The sequence below is a fragment of the Cyanistes caeruleus genome, chromosome 7 (assembly GCF_971803275.1).
Source record: "Cyanistes caeruleus chromosome 7, bCyaCae1.hap1.1, whole genome shotgun sequence".
In the NCBI taxonomy this organism is placed as follows: domain Eukaryota; kingdom Metazoa; phylum Chordata; class Aves; order Passeriformes; family Paridae; genus Cyanistes; species Cyanistes caeruleus.
The window spans coordinates 18,155,218-18,180,331 of record NC_141707.1 but is presented as its reverse complement, the minus strand read 5'-3'; the positions used below and the strand labels follow the sequence as shown (position 1 = coordinate 18,180,331).

At 39.5% G+C, this 25,114-nt stretch overlaps 1 long non-coding RNA gene across 1 annotated transcript in view; it reads right to left on the bottom strand.

The window, feature by feature from the left end:
* Positions 1-19,940: 19,940 nt before the first annotated feature.
* Positions 19,941-25,114, bottom strand: part of LOC111931788 (uncharacterized) — a 79,798-nt gene continuing 74,624 nt past the window's right edge. The window contains exons 3-4 of the long non-coding RNA XR_015289363.1: positions 23,421-23,497; positions 19,941-20,684 (exon numbers count right to left, since the gene is read on the bottom strand). This is a non-coding gene — a long non-coding RNA (uncharacterized LOC111931788). The remainder of the gene's footprint in view (positions 20,685-23,420; positions 23,498-25,114) is intronic.

Genomic DNA, 25,114 nt, shown 5'->3' with positions numbered 1-25,114 from the left:
GGATTGGAAAGCACATTTGGCTCACAAAGAAACAAAACAATCTCTTTGACTACCTCTGTAATACGTGACTCACAACTGCAAGCTGGCTAGGCTACATGCCAAGCCTGTCTTGAAATGGCTCATTTATGGGCAAAGTTTTGCTCTGAATTTATCTAGATCTCTTCTAACAAAACACACCAAAATAACACCTTTGGCTGCAACTGTGTTTCATGTGTGGAGCCTAGTAAAGTAGCTGTTGTTTTTATTTTGAAATCATGGCTATGGTAATTCCTGGACCCAAAACTCCATAATCTTTGTGGACTGTCCCAAGAAAGCTAGCTGAAGATTTTCAATTTCATTTTTTGAACAAGTTGCTTGTCTGAGCAACTTGGAAAATTATTTGAATGTATTTAAGTATCCAAGAGCGAACTGAACTTGTGAGGCTCTGATTTCTGTACATTCAAAGATTTAAACATGAGATAGTGATACAAGTCCCTATTCAAATGTACATTTATAGCTCTCTGCTAAATACAATAAAGATCTCCCAGCAGACAGCGTTTTTATTTATGTGTGGGTGTACTCTAGCTCTGCATTTCATTCTCGAAGCAGCACTTAACAATATTTATCCAGTCATTCAAGTCTTTTATAACACATATAGTTTTACTTCTAGATACAATATCAGCTTTGGAATATTAATACTATAATATCCTTTCTAAAAAACACAAAGTTTGCACTATCAGATTCAAGTATATATATGAAAAAAAAAATCCTGCCACATTGTTTCTGATTTTTACTGACTACTGATACATATATGATACTTGCTGACAGGCCTTCAGCTCTATCCTAGGAAATGACTGCAAATTCACTGTGTCTGTAGATGCAGCGCCTGCAGCCTGTCTCAGCCAGCCTCTGTGCAGTGCAGTGCAGTGGTGACTGACCATGCCTCTGCCCAGGCAGGCACAGTCCTGCACCCTTTACCTGGGGCTGGCACTGGGGTAATCCCTGTATTTCAGCCAAGTGCCAGTAGAATTTGATTTACCTTGAGCCCAGTCCTGATAGCATCTAATAAAAAACCTTGTATTTCCCCCCAACGTGACCCAAGTAACACAGGTGTAACCAAGGCTGCAGCTCAAACCCCAGAATGAGAAAGTGAGAAGCACAGTAAGGCATCCCAAGAGCAGCAAGTATTTAAGGGCACTTTTCCCTGACCTTCTTTCTCACTGAAGAGCACATTGCATTCTTGCTTTAGCTCAGATGGGGAGAGAAGATTTGAACTGAACCTAGCTGTAGACCCTGCTGCCTCATCCTTGCTTCACACAGCAGTGTCCAAGTACACAAACTGGATAAAATAACTGGAAGATACCCTCCAGCAGTGCATCCACAGTACTCCCAACAGCACCACAGCTTTACCACACTGGACAAGTTCAAATAAAATCATGAAAAATGCATAATAAGGATGTCAGGTCTTTCTCAGCAACTGTTCTGCTCTGCAGACCTGCTCTTGCTGATCTGCACTACTGACTGATATGCACGCCTGACCAGCATGGTTTCAAACCTCTGGGGCATTTTGCTACTGAATGTTTGCCAGGCAGAATTTGTGTTTCTTATCGCATAAACCACCAAGACTAATCCCATTGTGTGATGGACATTTGTTGCATCTTCTGTTCAGCATCATATGAGTTTCTTGGACAAAGTCCATCATTTAGATGTTGGCTAGTGCACATGCTTATTTTCAAAGGAGCTTTTAATCCACTTATGTTTAAAAGATATATTGGTTTAATTATTGGTTTATTTTCTGGTTTATTCCTACCCTTTGATGTTACTGGTTATTACAAAGCTCCTAAAAGGGGTTGTTAATTACTCATGCCATTCAGAGATCTATCAAACTGTGATTTAAGGCAGCACATACATTGCTTGATGAAGGGGAAATCAAATTCTTTTTCACTCATTAAAGAAAATAGAACGTTCTGCAAAACGTTTTCATAATGGTGACATGAAAAATATGTCTGCATTGGGGCTGCCTGAAGGAACATAAAGCTGAGGAAAGAAAAGGGGTGATTTTGCAGAGTGCCACTACCTCATGGCTATGGAGGAATATCTGAATAAAAACACCACAGGATACTTTAGCAGGGAAGCCCCACAGGGACTGAGGTCTGGTATGCTGAAAGAGCAACATTCAAGGAGTTTTCAAAAGAACTTCATATTCTCACTGTAAGAAGGCAGAGAATGGTGTTTAACCTCCTCCCTCAGCAGGAGAATTACTGTTGCACATGGTGTGGAGTTACATCTCTTTCTTAGGAAAGATGGCAGGTAACAAGGTTTGTTCCTCAGACCTTGCACACTGGAAAAATGCATTGTCTGTGCCAAGGAGAAGAATTAAAAAGCTTGTTGTGCATCCATTTGCAAAGTAATTTGCATTACTTTGCAATGTTGAATGGTGCTTGCTAACATACTACTTTTCTGTTGAGAGAAAATCAATAGTCTACAATGATTTTCAAACCTCTACAGGATCTGCTATCACCCTATGCAAAAATTTGGAAATGTTGATTTTTATTTTCTTCTAGACAGATGAAAAGTAGACAGCAGCTATAAGCATGCCTAGATTTAAAATAGTAGTTCAAAATCTGCCTATGATTTTAGTGAAAGAGCATTAGATCTCAGTGGAAGACCTGATGAAACAATTTTTTTTAATATGGTAATGAAATGCAGACTGACACTGAAAAGTTGAGAGCCAAGTGACAGGCTTCCAAATGAAAGAGGTCAAATTTTAGGAAGCTGAGCAAATGTGAAAGACTGAAAACAGTAGGCGTTGTTCTTTAAAGCAGACTCTTAGTATTTAGAACCCAAAATGCAAAATTAAGTTTAGTCCAGATATTAACCATAAAAAGCATCAAAATTATCAGGCCATCAAATTACAATTCCAAATCTATTTCAAAGTATATGTGCCTTCAGAAATCCACTTGCAAATACAGCCTTTAGCTTTTGGCAGTTAAACACCCCATGGAGGCCAACTCCAAAAAAAAGCTTCTCATATCCCTTAAAACAGTCCAAAAGAAAGATTGTGCACCTAAATACAACCAGATTATTTGAGTGAGTGCTGGCAAAGTTGCTAAGAATTTAGAAGAAAATTTTTCAGGGTACATCTTATTCCTGCAATTCCCTCTCACAATTTGAAGATGCTCTCTGGCACAAGATCCCCCAAGGATTGCACTGAGAGCAGCTCTCCTTGGTCCAGCTTAGATTTCATAAGGTAGAGCCAGTGCTTCTCAGCTTCTCTCCTTAAGAGCTGGCCAGAATGATTAATGAAGCACCTGGTGTGCCTATGTAATGAGAAACTTTTTCAGCTTTGTTTCTGGATGGCTGGAAATGTAGCTTACCTATACTGAATATACTCTAGTGGTTCAGTATGTTAGGTATATAACCAGGTGTGCATCATAGGCTGGGTTTAATTCAAATCAGGTAAATCCTACAGTCCTGTAGCACTGAGTCAGCATTTAACATTTCCTACTGCTGGTGTGTGCAACCACTGGATTCTTAAAATAAGATGACAACGCAAAAGGAAGAAGTACTTAAATTATTTGCCCTGTGTTCCTCAAAAAGCTTCTTTCCCAGTAGACACCATTAGCTCTGACACTGTAATTGACCCACAGCTCCATCTTACCATTTTATGTGGTGTCAAGTGTGTTGGCAGCAGGCACCAGTGTTCAGCACCCCTTGGTATGGGCTACTGGGATGAAACTCTGCTTCTGTTTCAGCTGCCATGCAGAGAGCAGGCTCCAGAGCTGACAGCCTGTTGGACATCAGTTCCTAAATGTCAGCCAATACATACAAACCTAATTCAGAAACAGCCAAGATACAAGCCTCTTACATCCAAACCATGTTTGAGGCCATTAGATATGCCTGCTATTCACTTTGATGGAAACCAAATTGCACCCACTGTCATGTAGAGTCTGCAGGTCATATTTCACTGTTGGAAAAGCGTGCAATCTGTATTTTAAAAGTTCCACAGTATTATTTATTTTTGGGCTACAAAACATATGTAGATTTTCACACGATCCCTTTTTTTTGCATGCCAGGAAAGCCCCGTCTCTCCTGTGGCCTAAAGCAATGTCTCTGTCTTTCCCTGGCACTGCTGTGACTGTGACATATGGTGGCTATATGAGACATCCCCAGAAAACACCTCTTCATGCTGTCTTCCTTGCTTTTGATGTAAATTGTTAAAAAAGGTAGTTCACTTTAGGTCATTCTGACCTTGGAAGTCAGGGGCTTTGTACAAATGTAGTCACTCTACAAAGCTACTGGTTTGATTGTCCTGCCTTGATCTTATTTCTCACTTTACACTGGTGTTTTGTCTCTGGATCAGTGTATTCACCTTGTCTGAGCAACTTGTTAAAAAAAAAAGAATTGAATATATTTTTATTATAAAGAATGAACATTAAAACCGAGTGTAGCTTGGGTGGATTACACGGGCAGGAAAGGTTGTTAGGAAGCTCTGTTTGGAAGTGATTGCACATTTCAGGGATTCACATTTCTGGCTCATTTAAGTATAAATGGGGAAAATTCATATTCTAAAACAGATTATTCTAAGCTAACTTCTTTTTTTTAAAAAAAAAGTCTATTTAAATATTAATAATTTTCAATAATGGTCCTCTTAAACATGAATACGTATATTCTTTGAAAGGTAACAAAAACATTATTTCATAGCATTCTCCTAATTTTTGGACTTGAAGTCACTTCAATGAGAACAAAAAATTTTGGTCATGTGATGTTTTAAAGCAGAGAATGACTTAAATATTATAGTATTTTTATCTTGATATGTATATTCCATATATTCTGTTCCATATTTGTGTCTGTAAGTAAATACCTGGGTCTGTGTATTTTTAAGAAATATATTAGACTCCAAAATAGGTAAAGATTTTAAATATAGAAATAAGGCCAAAAGTACCTCATCAGATTAAAACACTTTCTGAACTCTTCTCTAAATGAATGCCAATTAGGAGGAATTCGCCTGTAATGATGCCCAAGCTGAATCAACAAACATCATTAACTAAAACAATTTCCAAATCGGTTCCATTTTCCCAGACCCAGAACATTCTTTCAACCAAACTGAGTGATTTTCCCTGAGCACAATGGATTAACATAAGTGTAGGTTTAGACTACATCATTTAACAAACAGTTTATTAAAGATGTATCTCTTGTTCTGCCATGGCAATGAAAGCCATTATCAACTGCCTGTGTTAATTTTGCAACAGATCACAGTGGAGATCTGCACAACCTATTAGTCTAACAGGGGTTTTCCAGTACTCTTCTTTCCATTCTTCAAATCTGTAAAAACATATCACTTCTTATTAAACAAACCATGAAAGAATTTTGATAGCTGCAAGCTACAACTACTCTCATTTGTTTATTTAGAATGCTGCAGGAACCAGTGCTAAAGATTAGTCACAGCAATGTTGACAATAACACGTGAAGAAAAGGCATGTATTTGGTCTACAACCACAGATGGCTAAATGTATTTGTGAAAGCTGCCAAGCACAATGAAACAAAGATGTGGCGGTTGTAACAAACAAAGTGCAAAAATGTCAGGACTTCTTATCAGAAAAATCAGTGTGCATGAAGTCAAACTCACATGACAAGGTGAGGGCACATAAACAGCTACAGAGCATAAGCAGTTGTGCTTCCCAGCCCCACAGAAACACGGCCATATGAAGCAAACAAACCTCATCAGCTGTGCTTGTTGTCTTCTGCTTACATTACCCACCCACTGAACACTGCTGCAAAGATCCTATTTATGGTTTCAGTGCCTGCTTTCAGACTCTACCTTGCACAAATGTTGTTATGTTGTCTAAAAGAAGACCAAAAAACAACTGTACAAAGAACAACTTTCTGTGCCAGGGTTACCTGAGCTGCTGACCCCCTCTGCATTGGAAAGAAGCAGGTGTTACTTCACAAAGTCCCAGATTTACCCTTAACTCCAAGTGCATTGGTGAATTTTCCCTTCACAGGTGGTTAGCAGTGATTTGAAGAGAATGACTCCTTTCTCCTCTTCTAATATTATACCCACAGAAAATTGCTTAAAAAAATAATTGGTAGACATTTAATGATGTAATGTGATAGTACAGTAGCTGAAAAATTAGTCACAGTCAACTGTCTGAACTCTGCAAAACAACACAGTGGCCAAACAGCTGTTGGGGTTCCAGAGAAGAGTGGAGAGGGGCAGGGTGATAGCCATCAGAGCTAGCTGCAAACAAGAATGAAAAGATCAGGTCTGATGCTTATGGTTCCTCCAGAAGTAATCAGAAAAATGAATTATTCAGGGTAGTCTTGAGAAAACCACTGTCAGGGTAAAGGGAGCCATGCACTGGAATGGTGTCTGATGACAATGTCTAATACCAGATATCTTAAGACCAAATATGGTATAATTTCTTAATGAGACATGGTCAAAGGGATGATTGCACCTGTAGATTTAGTTCCTGATGAATTTAATACTAACAACAACAATCATTGCTTTAAACCACCAGGAAGTCCAAGCCATAATAAGGAAAAGACACAGCCAACCTCCTGAAATTATTATGTGAAGTTCAGTGTGAGACACTCACCCTTGGTCAATACAGGAGTTTGGTACAGGTATATAGGGAAAGCAAAAAAACTAGATGGGTTTTATACACAGAAAATGAAGGAAAAGCCACATATTGCACTGCTGGAAATCTCTTCTTGGGAACAGAGGACTGGCAGCATCGAATAACTTTTGAAACACCTCTAATAGGACCAGAGTAAAGGCTTCTTTTTTTTTTCATCAATGCCTCCAAAACAGCTGCAGTAGTTTATGATGCTTGTGCTTATCTTAAAGAGCAACATCAACACATCAGACTGAATTCTTATACCACACTCCCAGGTCTGTCACTAACAATTGTGAAAAATGTCAGTAAAATCTATGTGGTGAGTTCATTTGCTTCAAGGCACTTTGGAAATGTGAAATCCAGTACAAATACTGAATGTGAGCAAGTCAAAACCCTGGAAAGGGACCACATGGAGTCAAGAATAAAACTTTTAATGGAAAGAAAGCCCTAAAAATGTTAAGAAAGAAGAAATGTGACTGATGTCACAGGAGATAGCTGAAAGCTCTTCCATCTTGTGAGATGAGAAGCTGGGGAAGGAGTGAATCTTCTTCTGGCCAGTAAAGGCCCCTAAAGCCTTTTTAGAACAGCCAGAGTCACACCTTCCCTGAGAAGCCTTGCACACAAAGGGCCAACCACTCACAGGCAAAAAAGGGGCAGAACTAAGCCATAGTTTTCTTCTACTTTCACAAACAAAATTAACTTTCTACAAGCCAAAAAAATCTGTGATCAGGGGCTAATACAAATAACCCAAGAAGTTGAACACCAGTCAAAAAGAGAAGCTGGCTGCTGGGGGCTGGAGACTTATTGGGGAAGGATCAAGGATGTCTTTCTCTGGCTTAATGACTTCAAGCTGATTCAGCTGATGTGCAGATGCCTCTCAACAAAGCACCAAGGGCATATCTTGAAAGTGTCTGACAATCAGCAGAACTAGTGAAACCCATGGAGGCCGCAGCAGAAGACAATCCTGCCAGCATGACAGAGCAGCCATCCTGAGGGCTGCAGAGACTCATGATTTTACAGTGGAATTCATCAAACAGAAAGCCTGCAAGACTTTGCCAGGCACAAAATTGTGCCAGGGGACTCCAGCATGCAAAGAGGTTTCTGTTCTGCATATTGAAGACAGAAGCAAAATAAAAACCTGCAAGAAGCATGAGACAAGACTTCTTTCACCTTCAAAGAGGAATGGGTTTCTTTTAACTCCTGGTGCTAGGCATTGAAACAACAGGTGAAACTGCAACCACAGGAACTTCTGAGAAATGATGCCTGCAGGCGACTCCCTCAGAACTGTCATCCTCCCCTATCCCCAGAGTCCACAGAAAAGAGGAATCTTTCAGCATGAGATAAGAGTCAGCAAATTAAAGCTCTCATGGACCAAAGGAAAATAAAGCAAACTCTACCATGGGACTCACATTAAGCCTTTTTTATCCCTTGTTATCAGAGGAACTATCTTAAAAATCTACAGTGAACATAATTGTTATGCTACCATGTAGAAAGGAAAGCTTTCATAGTGAAATCTTAGCCCAAGCCATTTAGTGATTAGCAGCTCAAAAGTGGCACTTTCAACTCCATGCAGATATTCAGTAGCAACACTGTATTGTGTTCTGTTAAGTGCCCCAGCCCATCTTGCAAGAACACTACAGATTGTTCCCTCAAAAAGACACACTAAAGTCTAGGAGCAAACCTGTGGTAGGGCTACTGGGATGGAAATCCTCAGTTTTGCAATTATTGCCTGTCTATTGTGGTAGGTACATGGCCTCCCACATCCCCAACACTGGCCTGTGGCCACTCTTTCCATGTGGGTCAGGGCTGGATCTTCCCCTTTTCCTGAGGCCAGGCCTCAGGAGGGTGAAGGCATATACAGGAATCACCAGATCCACACCTAACTAAATAAACCAAGGAAATAATTCAAAGACCTATTAAAAAAAGTTTTATGAATGACCTCACTACAAAGTAGCTCCTGGGGATCTGAAACACAATGACTGAAATATAAAATCAGATATGCAATATTGATTTACATATCAGTTCTGTTTTTATAATTTAATTTTAATTTCTTAAATTATTTGCATCCTCTCTGTTGTGACAACTCCAATAAAAATTAATTGTTATCAGACATTTATTATTGTTAATCATGAACCTTGAATTCTGGGACATAAAGACTCACTTTTAGTTGCCTGACACTGCACCAGCTCTCTAGAGTAGCTCGATGTACTATACCACTATATTATACTCTTAGTTTCCCAATGGGTTTTAATTGCAATAATTTAACCTACCCACTCAAGCTAGAAACAGGTGTGAAATAATTTTTCTGATCAAAGTTATAAAAAAAGAAAGCTTATTTTGCTACTATTCTGCTTTTTTCTATGTTGCTAAAAGAATATTTATTATCATTATTTTCACATCTGGAATTTACTGTAATAGAAAATACTAGTGAAATGTTTTCCTTGCTGCCAAAGAAAGCATCATACAATTATCACTGCAATTGTTGCCAGTTTTTGGACCATACAGGCATGAGAGAGAATGTAAAGATAAGAGAGTGTGTTTTCAGATTCCATTGGAGAAAACAAGAGTAATCATCATATAAATGAGTGTATTTTTCTCAGTTGTCAGAGTTACAAATCCCCATGTGTTAACAAATGGTAAATAACACATTCATTGCAGTCACTCTAAAATAATCCCAGTGTGAAGGATGCCAGCAGCAGCCCTGCTGAGACACGCAGCCTCTCCCCGGGACCTTGTGGGCCCCATTGGTCGCAAAGGGAGAGGAGCCCACGACTGCATTTAAATGACAATAAGGCTGCCAGCATTGCTGTACCTGGGAATTACAGTTTGTACTGCAAAACATCAGAATATCACACCTGCACACTGATGGCTGCTCACTTGAATGCTGGAAATCTTAATGATCTAGCTAAATCATTAAGCTGTTAGAAAAATGATGCATGTCGTAAGTCCTGATACATGGAACAGCTTTCCCACTGTCTGTCTCTCTCAAATTCAGAGTAATTCGAAAATTTTCCATCTTCTCTTGATCTTTAATATACTCATTTGCCCCATGATCTCATAGCACTTGTATTTGTTGATTGAGGAAGCTCAGTGGCATGAATTAAATAGTAATTGCTCACAGAACAGAAATTGCTGGAGAAAGTTTTCAGCTCGTTGAAATGCACAGATCTGTATCCCAAGAGTGTATTACTAGAAACATCTTCGTTATGTTCATGGATTAACTGTGTCTTAAACTTTCCCAATTAATAAGATTTCATAACCCCTGAGGTTTATGTGCAAGAAGAAATTGTCAGTGAGTTTTGAATCCTGGATACTCAAGAAAAGTAACTACTTTGGCTAATAAATCCCTCAAGTAACAATTAGTGTTATCAATGTAATATACATAGTTTATGATTCCACTAAAATTGCCAAATGTCTTCTTTTATATATTCAGACAGCCACAGTCATAAGGTTTGATTCCTAGGAACACAGAAATTTGCTCTGCCTACTGAACATGCAACCAAGACGGTTTTTGGCTAATTAAAGCTGTGTCCCTCACAAGAGTGACCAGTGCTTGCTACTGCACCAACAAGGCTGCTGCCAATCCAAACCCCCAAGGCTTCCTCCAAAGCCACTGAAATGAGGAACAAGCTTTTCCAGATACAGAACCCAGAGGTTTTAAAATACACATATATATATTAAACAGAAAATGGATGAGAAAGAAAGGAAGAGTAGACCTTTTACATCCTTCATCCAAACCCCCTCCGTGTCTGCCACCAACACTGTGACCAGTGCACCCAGTTATGGAAAGATTGATTGACAAAACTGTTCCTCTTCTCGTCTGAGGACAGTGGGTTTGCACAGAACATAACAGAAGCCAACACTATGCCCATGGTTCAGGGGACTGTTGGGCTATGGGGGTTTGTTTTATGTCCTACTATCCACCAGCTGAGGTGAACACTGCTTAAAAAAAGCACAAAATGAAAGAACTCAGTTTCAGCCTATTTTGTGTTTATGTCCACACATGATACAAATTTATTCCATTTAATAATCAATGTAGTGGTTGTGTTAAATAAAATATTTCCCAGTGCTTTGAAAAGCTGGAATTTGGAATTGTCACAGTCTCTATTCAGGTACTGATGAATATTTGACCTTGTGCAAGGGAAAGTGGTAAAGAGATCTTGTACATTTACCTGTCTGCAATCCAGGTTTTCACATATTCACAGAACAGTGATTCAAATACCTCCAGCAGAATCAATAAAGCAGTATTGAGAGTAGAATCACAGAATGGTCTGGGTTACAAGAAACCTTTAAACATGTTCTCCAATCCCCCTGCCACACATTGGGGTATCTTTCACCAGGATCAGGTTTCTCAAAGCCTATTTGACCTGGGGCTTTGAACAACCTGATCTGAGGATGGAATTAGTAACAGAAATTTACTCTTTTTACAGTAGACTCTGCAGTCCTTAGGTTATACTAGAATTTATTAGAATTTGTTATAGCTTCAGAGAAGCACTTTAGAAAACACTCAATAAAGAACTGAGATAGTTTTAGTTTATATAAAAGGTATATTGTCAAGGAAAAACAGTGAGTTTTTTTCTCCTGTATTTCCAGCATTTCTTCCTTATGCCTCACTCAATTATAACAGTGAACCTTAACTATTTATTTTTTTATTTCAACTTTGTTTTCAGGATTTTTTTATGTGGTATTTTTTTGTCTGTTGTAATTTTTATTTGTTTGTTTTGTTTTTTTGGTGTGTATTTTTGGTGGGTTTTGTGTGTGTGTGTGTCCCCTTTTACACTCAGGTGACTGTTTCAACTTGAGACTAAAAAAAGTGCAGTAATCTCTTCAGCAATGAAAGCATTGATATGCAGGTTAGGTCTTTTAGTGTGTTAGCTTTTAAACCCTATTATTTGTCTTGAAAAACATCTTACCCATCCATGTCTTAAACTGATTCACAATCCTCTGAAAATTGCCATTCCTGACAATGCAGCTGATGAGCCATTTGCTACCCTTCAGGTTTCTGAGGTTTACACCAATATCACAGTTTTATGTGCCTCTTAATTATCCTCAGCTTTACAAAAACCCCTAGTGACACAGTTTAAGACATATTAGATGCACCTGAAAGGGGAAAAAGACAATCAAGCAAAGCTTGAATTCTGAATGCCAGTTTTACAGACTCAGAAGCAGCTTTTTCTTTATCAGCTAAGGATCACAAGACCACTTTTGTACTTAGCTGCATTTCAGAAATAATAAAAATGTTGAAAATAAAATTAAATCAAATATTTTCTCATATATATATATATATATACCAGACAGATACAAAATGGATTTTGAAGTTATAAATGAAATTCGTGAACATTCAGACCTTTCAGTCCACTCTTTGTCTTTTGAGGCACCTCATTTCCAGGTAATAAAATAGACCTGGATCTCTTGGGCAGGAAAAACATGGAGTAGAATTTGCTCTTTAACTAATAGTATACATTGCTCCAGGTTTATTGATATATATCTTCTATGTCTCAAGAGCCAATAAATATTCATGGGACAGTATTGTATTAATTAGTTTAACCTGCAATCATTTTCCATCCCTTAGTCCTGAAGCAAGGTAGTGGCACCCACCCTCCAAAGAGTCTGAATACTTCAGCATTTGTCCATGTAGACATAACTGAGGTATTACTGCTTGAGATGTGGGGTCTGACACAAAATACCATACATGGACCAAAACTATCCTTTAAAACAGATTAATAACTCCAGGATTTCAGCTGTCACACAAAGACCTTCTCACCAGCTCTCCTTGTTTTCAAATAAGCATGTCTACATGCTCAGCCTCTCAGCAGTGTCACACAGGAGAGCTCACATACCATGTTTTTCTTAAAGGAAGATCTGAAGTAGTGTTTTAGAGGAAATAAACTCTGATCAGTAGGTATGGAATGAGAAAAAAAAAAAATTCTTTTTTTTTTCTAGAGAGACCTTCTTCCAATTAGGAAGATACAGTGCAGGATCAGCAAAATTGTTTAGGAACATTTCAGGGACACTTGACAGCCTGAAACACACATGCATACTCACACATTCAGGAATTGCCTCCTTGCAAAACTCTGGATTTTCCAATGAAATGAAAAAAACCCTTAACATTAAATCAAATCTAAATACCAAAGAGATTAACAAAATAGCAGTATTAAGGTTGCTATAACACTATTTTAACTGCATAGAAAGTATTTTCTACTTATACTTTATTTAGTATGTATCTAAATAATCTGTTTGTGATAAACACATGCCCTAGAAAAGAAAGGATGAAAAAACATGGCTTTTTGAAATTCGATGAGTAAATTTCTTAACTTTTTTCATTTCAACATCAATGTTTCAATATTGTGTGAGATTTAATAAAATTTCATATCCTTGAAAGAAAGAGAAAAAGCGTAACTAGTAGAGATTAAGACCTAAATTTTCTTAGTTTGGAAATATTTTGCTTTAGTTGATTGGGCTGATGGGGTTAATATACAAAGACTTAGAAATTCATAAAAATATTCTTTAATAACATAACAAGTTTTCAAATAAAAATTTCAAGCATCAGTTTGAAACCAATTCCCATAGCCATTATTTATAGCATATCCAGAATTGTGTTAATAACAACCATTCTTCAGTGCTAAGTAAGCCTCCAGCATTTAATAGTAGTGTAAAAAGTACAGTAATTTTTAGTTTTCTAAAGCTAACTTGCATCAAAACCTCCCCTAAGGAAGCAAGTCTGAACCAGCAAAGCACTAACCTTAAGCACAGTGGCAAATAATATAATTCCTTTTCCAACAAAACCATTATTTTTTCAAACATAGGCAGGAGAGACCAAGTTTTCTGATCAAAAATCAACTTCCAAAATCACATTGTCATGCAACACACCATGTGCTGGAAAAGTGAAGGGAAGAAGGCTGTGAGGGCTGCTTGCAGGTGAGCTGTGACAGTGGTTTCCTGGGGATCCAATACCACTGAGAGATGGCAATGCCTGGACCCGCTTCAGAAGCCCCTCCAGCCTCGTCCTCTGCCATGGCTCCTCTGGCTCTGAATTGCACAGGAGACTGTGCTGCTCCTGGGAGAGCAGAGCCTTTCCACAAGCCACATGTTATGGTCACAGCACCTGAGCTGTGTGACCACCACATGTTATTGTCACAGCACCTGAGCTGTGTGACCACCACATGTTATGGTCACAGCACCTGAGCTGTGTGACCACCACATGTTATGGTCACAGCACCTGAGCTGTGTGACCACCACATGTTATTGTCACAGCACCTGAGCTATGTGACCACCACATGTTATGGTCACAGCACCTGAGCTGTGTGACCAGTGTATGACTCCAGAGGGGTTCTGAACCACAGGTTGGACACTGTGGCCCGTGGCACCTGCTGAGCTTGACTGTGTCGAACTGGAAGGGTACTGGTGAGCCTCTGTGCACTGGAGCAGGTGCAGGTGATAGTTTTGCTGGAGAAAAAGCTGTTTGTAGAATATCTATGAAATGGTGAATGATCCCCAAACATGATTGTGAAGTGCTTCTAGAGTGATCTCTGCAGCAGAAAGCATCAGCACATGCAGCACTGATAGCAACATTTGCACTCCTCGTTAGAACAGCAGGTTAGAGAACAGAAAATACCTGCCTCAGTGGGATTCCCCTCTTCCCTTCCAACCTGCATTCAGGCCAGGGAACCCTCCTGTGCATTCATGATCTATCAAGATAGTTTGATAAAATCAAATGGCGATGATGCTCCATTCCCCCACTGCTCTGCTGAACTGCTAATGTTGAGGCTGTTTGCTGCCACGTCTCCCACCTTGCATCAAAGAGGCATCGATAACACCAAGACTGGGAAGCTGTGGGAAAGGTCTGCTGCCAGCCAGAGGGGCAGAGCAGCCAAGCCAGCTAGAAGCAATGGTGCAGAGGGCAGGGCAGCTCTAGGAAGTGCCAAAGCTCCAGCTCACCAGAGAGGACTGGGACATAGGCAGGGAGGAAATATGAATGGATCACTTCGGGTCACAGACCATTTTCACTTATTTTGATCAAAGGACAGCAGAGTTGGCATTTGGCAGTAATTTGTTGAGCCAGCTTGTGAGATGCAAGAATATTTTCCACTACTCAGAACATAACTGTAGTAGCAGCTCTGACTGAGAAATCAAGTTATAACTATGACATGCTGAGTGCTCAAATAACTGTTATTTTGACAGACTGGCCCAGATTTTCATCTCATTTCTTGAGAGAAATGCTGTATTATTTCATGAAAGAACTCCTGCAGTACCCATTTATGTCAAAATAAGAACATAATGTAGACTTGCAGTCAAGGATAATCAAAATTTCTCTCTCAAAAAATCCTGTGTTATGCTTGCATCTTGAGAAACCTGCTAGGGCTGGGGTCAAAATTTCAAAGTTTGCAGCTTGTGAAAGAATATCTCTTTCTTCTTGATGTATTAACAGAATTATAATTTGGTTTTTAATGTTTTCAAAGGTGGACATAATTAATTTTATTTCTGACTTTGCAGTGCAAAGGAACAGGTACAATGCTATCAAACTTTAAGCATATACAGAGAAGGCAATACTAACCTTTTTCCTTTCCTGGAGACTTTCAAATGATTGACAAGCTAGGTCAGAAGAAATGTGTCTGTCTCCTCTTTACGCAAGAGAAAAAAGATGCAATAACTAACATTTCTCCAGATTCCTGCAGCCATTTAAATCTCTAACTCTTTCGAATTTTGATAATTATATACACATGACAGTGATAAGTAGAAGTCTGTATTAGATTTTCATTAGCTGTAACTCCATCCTAAGACCTAGAATCTCATACTGCAGACACAAACATTGTAAAAAAAACATTTGGTTTTGCTCCTGTAGGACTGAGCTGTTAAAGTGAAAACTGTGCTACGAGTCTACTAAGAACAGACTACTTGAGAGTGATGTTATTGTTATTTCCTACTGTGACAGAAATTATAAAGAGTAAGCTGAATGAGCAGAAATGCTACAAAACTACAAGAACTGCTTTGATTTTTGAACATTGCACTCAGGTGCATAGCAGAAGCAAAAGAAACACTGGGCCTGGAGGGGAAGGCCAGACAAAATGGAAAATGGTAGCCTGGATTTCAGAGTGGATTTTGCAGGAAACTGAGGGTTTTTTGTGTACACTGAGCAACATTATCCATCCATTATTTACCTAAAAATTGAGCAGCTTCTGAGTGCCATGTTCTATGTAGGAACTCAGTAGTGGCTCTGTATGAATTTTCTAAGATGACACACAGTGTATTATATAGCTCAGTTCTCATGAAACGTTTGTAAGCTGCTGACAGATAATATATCTTGAGAAAATATCCAATATCCAGGTTCCTTCAAAAGAAAACAATTTCATTTCTACTCTGTGACCTCTATAGTTAGAATGTGCCAAGTTTAGCAGTTACCAGTCCATTGCTAATGTTTACTGTATTAAAATCCAGATGTACTACTACTAGTGGTCAGCAGCATGATTTCCAAGATCCCTGAAATCCATATTTTAAGGCATATGTTTCTTGATGGCAAAAGATTGAAAGGTGACTGCCAATGCTATGTCAAAAAAGTAGCAGAGCTAAAATAAAGCAAACATTTTTTTAAAAGAATATTTCTCTAATACAAGTAGAGCTCACGTACCAAGAATATTTTAGAATCATAACAAGTGCCGTATGGTTAGCTAATATCTGTTGTGCACTGGTATTTTAGCACTCTCATTTATGCTTTGCACTATACTCTAGCAGATGAACCAATTCGCTCTAATTTCCATTTGTCCTATTCCTGACTGTATTTATTTTTTTATCACTTAATAAACCTTGCACACCTTTCTACAGCCTTGATGATGAGTCTCAGCACACCTGGTCTTGTTCTGACAGAAGACTATATCAAAGTAGTAAACAAATATGAATGTGTGTCCAGCTACTGATCCTTTCTCTACAAAAGCTGTACCTCTGGCTCATACTCTGCCTGTCTGTCACTTGGCCTGGTATTGACTGGGCGACCTGTCCTAATTCCCCACTTCAGAGCTGACATCAGCAAACAGGGGCATGCCCTGAGCACCCTGGGGGCTGTGACCTCCAAGAAGTTCCTCTCCCATCAGCTGGAGAATTTCCTCCCCTGGGTCCCAAAATACATGTAAGACCTCCCTGTCCGCTTTGCTGCCCTACTGCCTTGCGTTACCAACTTGCAAGGCAGTCAGACTTCTCCAAAAAACACAATTTTTTTTGAAAACTAGTATAGGACCAAATTAGTGACAGCACAATCTACTAAAAGAAGCAGCAAATCTCACTGTGGACTAGAGCTAAGACCTCCCCATCAGAGAATCTTGTCCCAAATATTTGATTCATGGAATATAGGGCCAGAACATGTTGAGCCTGGGGGACATTAATCCCCATCTGTCAGGATGGAGCAGTGCCTGCTCCCAAGTTGTCTGGCCCCATGCCACCGGGCACAGGTGCCCAGCAGTGACAAGTTTGTGGCCAGCCTGCAAAGCACAGCAAGCAGCATTGCTTCTGCAGGAGGTTCTGCTCACATGAAAACAGCCAGAGAGAAGCTGAGTTATGGTGTTGAAGTTGATATAAATTCTTCTCTTGGTGTCTAATTGTCAGCAAAGTTGGACAATGATTGTGGGTTCTTAAACATAAAAAAGGATATCACATACTGGCTTTTACTAAGAAACACCAGCCTTGACTTAAGCACATGCACCAGCAACCTGTGCAGTGGGTTTGAGACAGAAGTGCCATCTGGCTACAGGCAGTCAGTCCTTGAGTTTGCCCTTGAGTGCTTGGGCTGTTGGTGCACCCCTTCCTTTCTCCACAGAACATCACTCCAAAGCAGTCTCACCGGCCAGATCTGTGGGACAGCTGCATCCCTAGTGCGGAGCTGCAGCACTGGAGTTGATAACACTGTCACTGTCTGACTCCCTCAGAGCTGCTTCTGCCTACAGTTTGAAGATACCCCAACTGGGGGCAATTTTATAGCAATGTTACCTCCCTAATTATTAATTCCTTTACTTTTCAGAAATTATTAACCATGCAGTCATTCCATACCTGTAGAAATATCTATATTATAATAGTTATAGAGCAGATTACACTGGAATGCATTTTGTCCAGTATAGAGCACTAAATGGCAATATTGTTTTATAGTGAAATCCATTTTGCTACAAATAAAGTAGGTCTCTTAGAAAAAAGAAATCTGCCAATAATTGACCATCTCTGCCCAATTTTGGAGCACAGCGTTCAATGTTCCTCTCTACACATGCACATTATTCCTTTTGGGCTGTGTTCTTAAAGCCATGGGACCACATCCAGGGTCTACAATTTCAAGGGAGTGACCCTATGATTACCTACATGAACTTGCAGGAGTTTAATCTTTCCCAGTGACTTTTTGTTCCCTCATTTCCCATTAATCATTAATCATTTCCATTGGAGATTGTGAGTTTCACATATAAGAAAGGTGTTCATCTTTGCCTTAACTTTTTTACAGCTATGTTCATTGCACATCCCCATGGCAGCTTGTTTTGTAAACACATATTTCTGCTCAGCACCAGAATTTTCCTGTGACTTAGTATCCTGCACAGCAAGGTAGCAGAGCCTGAAATCTCAGAACTGGCTGTTGCTGACACATGTGCCATGTCTTAAGGTCAGGGTGCTAAATATTCCTTTTAAGATGTTGACAAAATAGTAGTATTAGCAGGAACAAGTCTTGCTTTAAAGTCCTGCCTGTTTTCACAGGTGCTTTCCTGCAAAAGTAACTTGAGGTTTTTTTCACTTCCATGAAATTTCCTGATTTTTTTTTAACACCTCTCCAGAGCCTTGTGGGTCACAGGACCACACTATTGAGCTTTCCCACGGTAATTCCAGGAATAGCTCCAAGATATGAATCATTATGTCCTGCCTTGATCATCAGATGCTCATGCAGCCTGTGTAATGCCCCATCTGGATAACTCTAATTCATACATTTGGGGGCCTTCCTGCTATTTCCATGAAGCTGCCTGTAGCTTGTGCACAACTCTGTTGCCAGTAGAGTAACCAGAGCCAAAATCTCAGTGTGAACTGAACGAGGTTCATTGCCTTGTAATGAAGTAGAGGATTCAGTTCTGTCTCACGCAGTGTTGCCCTCCCACACACATGAATGTTGGTTTGTTCACGTTCTCTGTGGCTTTTCCATCACTCGAGGTGAGGACATGCAACCTTCTTTCCCAGTCAGGGCTACAAAAGAGATATTATTGCTCCTTGTTGTTATTTCCCATATTTACTGTCTAGCCTTGCTAATACTGTCTGAATGCCAGTGCCTTGCCGTTCCACACCACTGCTCTGATTCCAGCCTTATGCTTCATGGAGCACTGATTTATTCAGGCACAGAGGGCTACGAGAGAGCAGGAACACGTGCATCTTCATGCTACAGGACACCTGTTTGCCCCTGCCTGCCAAATAACATTTTGTTCATGACAGTTGTGGTTGCCACCAAGACAGATTGAATTACAGCAGGTGCCTGGGAAACCCAGGAACTTTTGGGGGATAGAAGTCTATGCAACTGTAAAGCGCTTACTGTGTTTGGAGCCAGCTTATACTTGGAAAGACTGGTAAGGACAAAGCGAGCCACAAGGAAAGGAGCCTAATGGAGGAAGCTTGTGAAGGAAACATTCCCATAGGGGCTGAGCCACCAGCTGCATGTGACTGGATGGAAATAGGATATCAGATGCCTTCTTTGCTCGAGAGAAGGCTGAAATTAAATTTCCCTGTCTGAATTTGGAGAATGAGACAATGTTGTGGCAACAGCTCCATGAGTCGGTGAGAAGCTGGTGGGGTGGATCTGAGGCTGCTGCCGTGCCATGCTCTGTGCTTGACCACCAGCACCAGCTGGTGGTGCTCTTAGCAGCGTTTTGATGAACCTAAAAATGTACAGAAAATGCAATTTCCTTATTCTCATAAACACTACATTCCAAAACCTGCAGGTTCTCAGAATGTTACTGGTTCAGACCACAGTCTGAAAATCCACTATCACAAAACCAAATCCCTCAAACATCATGGAAGTTGGCTGTGGTTCCTAATCTAGATCTACATAAAAATCTGTAACAGATGCCGTCTACCATGAGAAGTGGAAGCAGCATTTCCTGGCAGGACTTTAGTATTAGGAAAATGACATCCAGCAAGGTGCAGACTGTTTTCATGAAGGCTCCTTTTAGACAGAATAATTTACGCAGTGGGGACTGTGGTAGGACATAGATCATTTAAAAAGTGGTAAACAGCAGAATGTATGAGCAATCTTATTCTTTTTTAAAAAAGTTTTAGTATGTGATCAAATATTTATGTTGGTACTTATCAGGCATGTAAAAAAAACCAAACAAAAAACCCTTCAGAAGAATCTGATAATATAACTGCAAAATTATAATTGTCTAAACCAGATACACAGTTAATAATTCTACTTTTGCTAGGGAATATAAAATTCTATTACTGCACTCTGTGCAACACAGAGGCAGAGAAAACTTTTTTCTTGGAAATTCAGTACTGCCAAAATAAATATTTCTTCTTATTGAAAGTTTTGTCTTAACTTCATTTCTGCATTTTTGGTAATTTTAAAATAGGAAACTGTCTTTTAAAAAAACCTCAATCCTCTATTTCATGAGGGACCATTCTGTTCTCTCTCCTAATCTCTGTCATTAGACACCAAGAAAACACAGTGGTAAAAATAAACTTTTAAAATAATCCCACAAAGATTCCATGGATTTTTTTTTTCCCCTCCAAGACATTACCCTTTGAAGCATTATTAGCTTTGAAATCCATCTAAGTCCCGCTTCTAAAATGTGCACGGTAGGAGTGAGCTCATGAGAGTGGGAATGGCAGCCCAGGTGTGAGCAGGGCAGGTGAGGAGCTGCACAGGGGCAGGAAGCGCTGCGGCTGCTGCTGCGGCACAAGGGCTCTGCATGGGCCCTTCATTTGCAGCCAGGTATCAAAGTTTGTGCTCTGAATCAGGAGTGCAGACTTGGTTTAGCTCTCATTGACTCTGCAAAGCACGCAGCAGTGCTTGAGAAGAATCAGCCCCTTGGTTTGGTTTCTCTCGGCAGTGGTGTTGTGCAGCCTGGGTAAATGGTGCAGGTCCTGTTGAAACTCAGAGTGGGAAAACTACATCAATCTAGGACATGTGAGCTCGAATAAAGAGAGAGATGTAACGCATAAAGAAACCTTCATGGGACAGTTTACAACATGCAGTGGTTTTTAAATGTTGTATAGAATTAAATAGGCAATTATACCAAAGAGTAAGATGTCAAAATACATTTTAAAATGTTGATAAAAAATAAATGTTGTTAAATTATACAGCCCTGAAGAATAACAGAACCTGATATAAATGCATACATGAAATTTTAAAAGGACTTCCATATGCCAAGAAAAATAATAAGAGAAAGCAGGTGCAAAGCACTTTAAGGAATAGGTTGAACTTGATTTACAAAAGAGACTGAATTTAAAGAACAAGAGCTGGGTAATTTAATATGAATGTAGGTATATGTTGAATTACTTCCATAGAGATGGCAATTAACTTTTAGCTAATAATATACAGTATTCAATAGTAAGAGAGAGTAACACTTATCCAAGATTAATCTGAAGCAATAAGCAATAATAATTAGTTTTGTGATAATCTATGATTATCTATTACTCATGACCTATTTGACCTTTGGGTTTTTGTTGATGTCAATAACATTTTTATTCACACATCTTTAATCTCTGCTTCTATCACCCAGAATATTACAGTCTGGATATAAAGATTTTCTTTTAATTTTTGATAAATCTTCTGTCTTTCCTCAAATTTTAATAGCAATCACAATAATTGAATTAGAACTTAATGAAACAGCAATTTGGGGCTTAGTATTTTTTGCCAAATGAGACTTTCTATCCATTAACTTTAAAGATGAGAAACAGGGCAGAATTTTTAGCCAGGCTTTAAGGACAAATTATTTTCAAAGAATGATAATTTTTCAGATTCAAGAAGAAAAATCCCTTAAGTCTTTAGGGAAATGGGATTAAACCAAGATACTTCCAATCATATCAGCCTTGAAGTAATAGAAGCTTTCCTGATAGCCTGAGATTAGAAGGGACAAAAGAGCAGAGCCTGTTCTCAGGCTGGGAAGAATACAAGGCAGGAGAGATATGCATTCATTCCCTACACAAGTGGCAGCACTTTAAATGATTTTTGGAAATCAGAGAAAGGCTTGAGAATCCCCAGTCACCGACTAAATTACTTAGAAAAGGGATGTTTCTTCAATATATAATTGGAAAAAAAAGAAGGAGAGGGAACTTGAGTGGATAATAAGACAAAATGTATAATTTCTTAACCAAAATACCCAGTTATTTCAGTGATAGGCAAAAGAGAAATTATCTAGCTATTAAATGGAGTGGGACATTCAGTGTCTCTCCAGGACAGAGACTGAGCATGGCAGGACCCAGGACAGTGAAGCCTTAAACGTGAGCATCAAAGAGAAAGCAGCTACTGCTCGAGCAGTTCCAGATACTTTACTGAAATGTCACAGGTTCCATTTCATCAACTACTTAAATAAATTTCAAGAAGTAGTGCACCAGTAACACTGACAATTTTGTTTTTAACAAGCATATTACAGTGAGCTGCTCAGCTTTACTCAGCCCAAGTGGGAACACTAGCAGTGCTCATAGACGTGCTTCCTAAAGTGACATCCAAACTTGCTTTAACCTCTGAAAGTATTTGTTCCTACAAACATAAATACAGGAAACTTTCAAGAACCAGTGGTCACTTACAGACATAATTTTAAGATTTAGAAGATATTACTGCAATGAAATTTTCAGAAATTTCAGCAGCTGAGACATTGAAACTGTTTTTTTATACACTAACTATAGTCCTAGGACAGTTTCTTACATTTCCAAAACCCTTACTATAAAACTTTGGAGGGACTTTTTTGTTTGTGAAGTGGTGATCTTTTCTATTTGTGTTTTTTTTTGGAAGGAAGGGGAAGGGCTTCTTTTTGCTCAGTTTTGGGATTTTTTTTGAGGGGGGAGCATTTAGTGTTCTGCTGGTTTGGGTTTTTTCTTTGATTGTGGTTTATGCGTTCAAGATTTTCAAAATGTTTAGTAAACAGCTGAGATTATTGGTTTAAGAATAAAATGTACAAGTTCACAAAAAAAAAGAAAAGAAAAGATTTGGTGATACAGAGTGGTGTTTGGTCAACAGTTGGACTTGGTTATTTTAGAGGTATTTTCCAACCTTCCTTATTCCATGATGTCATTGAATGGTCACAGATAGAGAGGGTGCTAACCAAGCTCAAGTTCTAGACTCACTTACATGCTGTAGAGTTAATAATAATTTGCACTTATGAGCAAAGGCTGGGTCCAAATCCACAGGGGTTGTGATAAACAGGGGCAGAATTTCCCTCCTCCTCCACCAGGCAGGCCCACTGCACTCTGTAAGGGCTTATTTGCAGGAGAAAGCAGATGGTGTTTGTAGTGCTGCATTCCAGCTGGGATTCTGCCAGGGAAGGGCAGCCTTAATTTTTGTCCCCTTTTCACCATGACAACTTTGCCAGCCTGGCTCTCATCACTTGTTTTTTGTGGCAGTGTTAGCTAGAGGAGGATTACAGGGCAGCAATGTTGACTTGAGATGCCACAGTTGTTCTTTGGGTGAGCAAAAACATTTGCTTGCAAAGCAAGGAGATAAGCATAAAAGACGCAAGAGATGTGACTTATTGTTAAAACACTGGACAAAACAAAACAACCAACCAAAACTAAAGGATGAAGTAATTGCAATCAGGAGAGCTTGACAACTTGCTCACTCAAATTAGTATCGTAATTAACGTTAAGGCCAAAATCAGGTACCTTGTGAACTATCCTGGCTCACCCTAGAAAGCCTCCTCTTGGAAGAAACCATCTTTCTGGATTTCTGAGACAGTTTCCTAAGACACAAAAGAGAGGAAACATTGTTGCCCTCTATTCAGCCATCAATGCATTCTGACCAGCGTACATGATAAAAATAATTTTAACCAAATTAAAGGGACAGAAAGTGAGAAGAAAAGGTGAAGTGATAGATAGTTTCTTTGCTGAATGCCTCACATTTATTTGGCAGGTATGCTGGAGTGAGCACAGCCTGCCTCCGAGAGATTGCATGGGAGTTTGACTCCAGCCTTTCCAGCACTTTGTGAATAGACCTAATGTCACAGGCTGGATAACTACAGAATTGTGTTGCTGTTCACTTTAAAGCATACCCCTTTGTTACCCATCACTTCAAGAACTACTTATTTCATGAAATGAGCTTTTCTAGTGTCAATCCTTCCAACTAAACAAAAAAGGAGATGAAAAAAAGACTATTTCAAAGTCTGTTCTTCGTATATGAACAAATGATATGGAGTGAAATACACTATTCTTCAAGCTCGAGAGGTGAATTGGTATCCAGCTAGGACTGAAGCAGCCCTTAACAATAATACCTGATAGTTCTCATTACACTGCAAATGAAAGTGTTTCACAAGGATCACTTGAAAGGCTCAAGTAAGATATATTGTTAGCATTTTTCTATTTGGAAGATCAGTGGGATAAGGAACAGATTAAACTACCAGAACCTGTTAAAGGGACTAAATTTCACAAGCACAAATGAACTGGATGAGCTAAAATAACCTCTATCTGTCCTGTTTCCCTATACTGAGAGACCAAACAGTTCTTTAATCCTGAGTGATGTTTGTTTAGACAAGAAGAAAACACCCCAGGGCGCAGTCCCTGCAGGAAGAGCCCGGGGCATGTTTCTCTTCAGCTTGGGCAGCCCTAGAAATGCTTCTCCTTGAGGTGCCCATCCTGGGAAGGAGATCCTGGCATGGTGAGCCTTGGCAGGGATGAGAGCAGCCCTTGTCTTGAGGAAGTGGGACCAGAAAAGAGCAGCCCTTGGAGTATGGGGGGCATCAGGCTCCTCTCTGCACCCTCTGGCTGCCCACACAAGGGGTCTGGTGCTGCCCAGAGGTTTCTGCAATGATCCCCAAGAGGAGAAGAGGTACAAGTGCTACAGATTTTGCCACAACTTTCAATTTTTTTTTGTTTGTTTGTTTTCTTTGCACTCTTTCTTGACCAGTTTATTTCCTCTTTTGATATGATTTTGCAGGTTTCTGTTTTGATGTGGTTTTATGTGTTTCATCTAGGACACCAAAATGGACTGTGCTGCTGCCCTAGTGACTACCAATGATCAGGAAGGCAAGGAAACCGTAAGAGAACCCATTTTTCAGATCTAACAGGTCCTTGGAGCTAACTAGGCAGATTACTGGATATCCTTCTGTGTGGAACCTTCTCAGCAAACACTTAAAAAAATACAGTCTGTAGAGTAAAGGCTTCAAGCTCTCACTGACTTTAATTTCCATGAAATCAGGCTCGCCTGTCCCTGCAGAAAGAACTTAAAATCTCTTTATTTTTCTCACCCTTCCCCTCAAGCCCTCCCAACATCATAACATCAAAATAAATACAGATTTCCATGTGTTGCCCTTCTAAGGCCCCTCAGCCTGGATCACACTCATGAGCAGAAAGAGAGCTGGAAT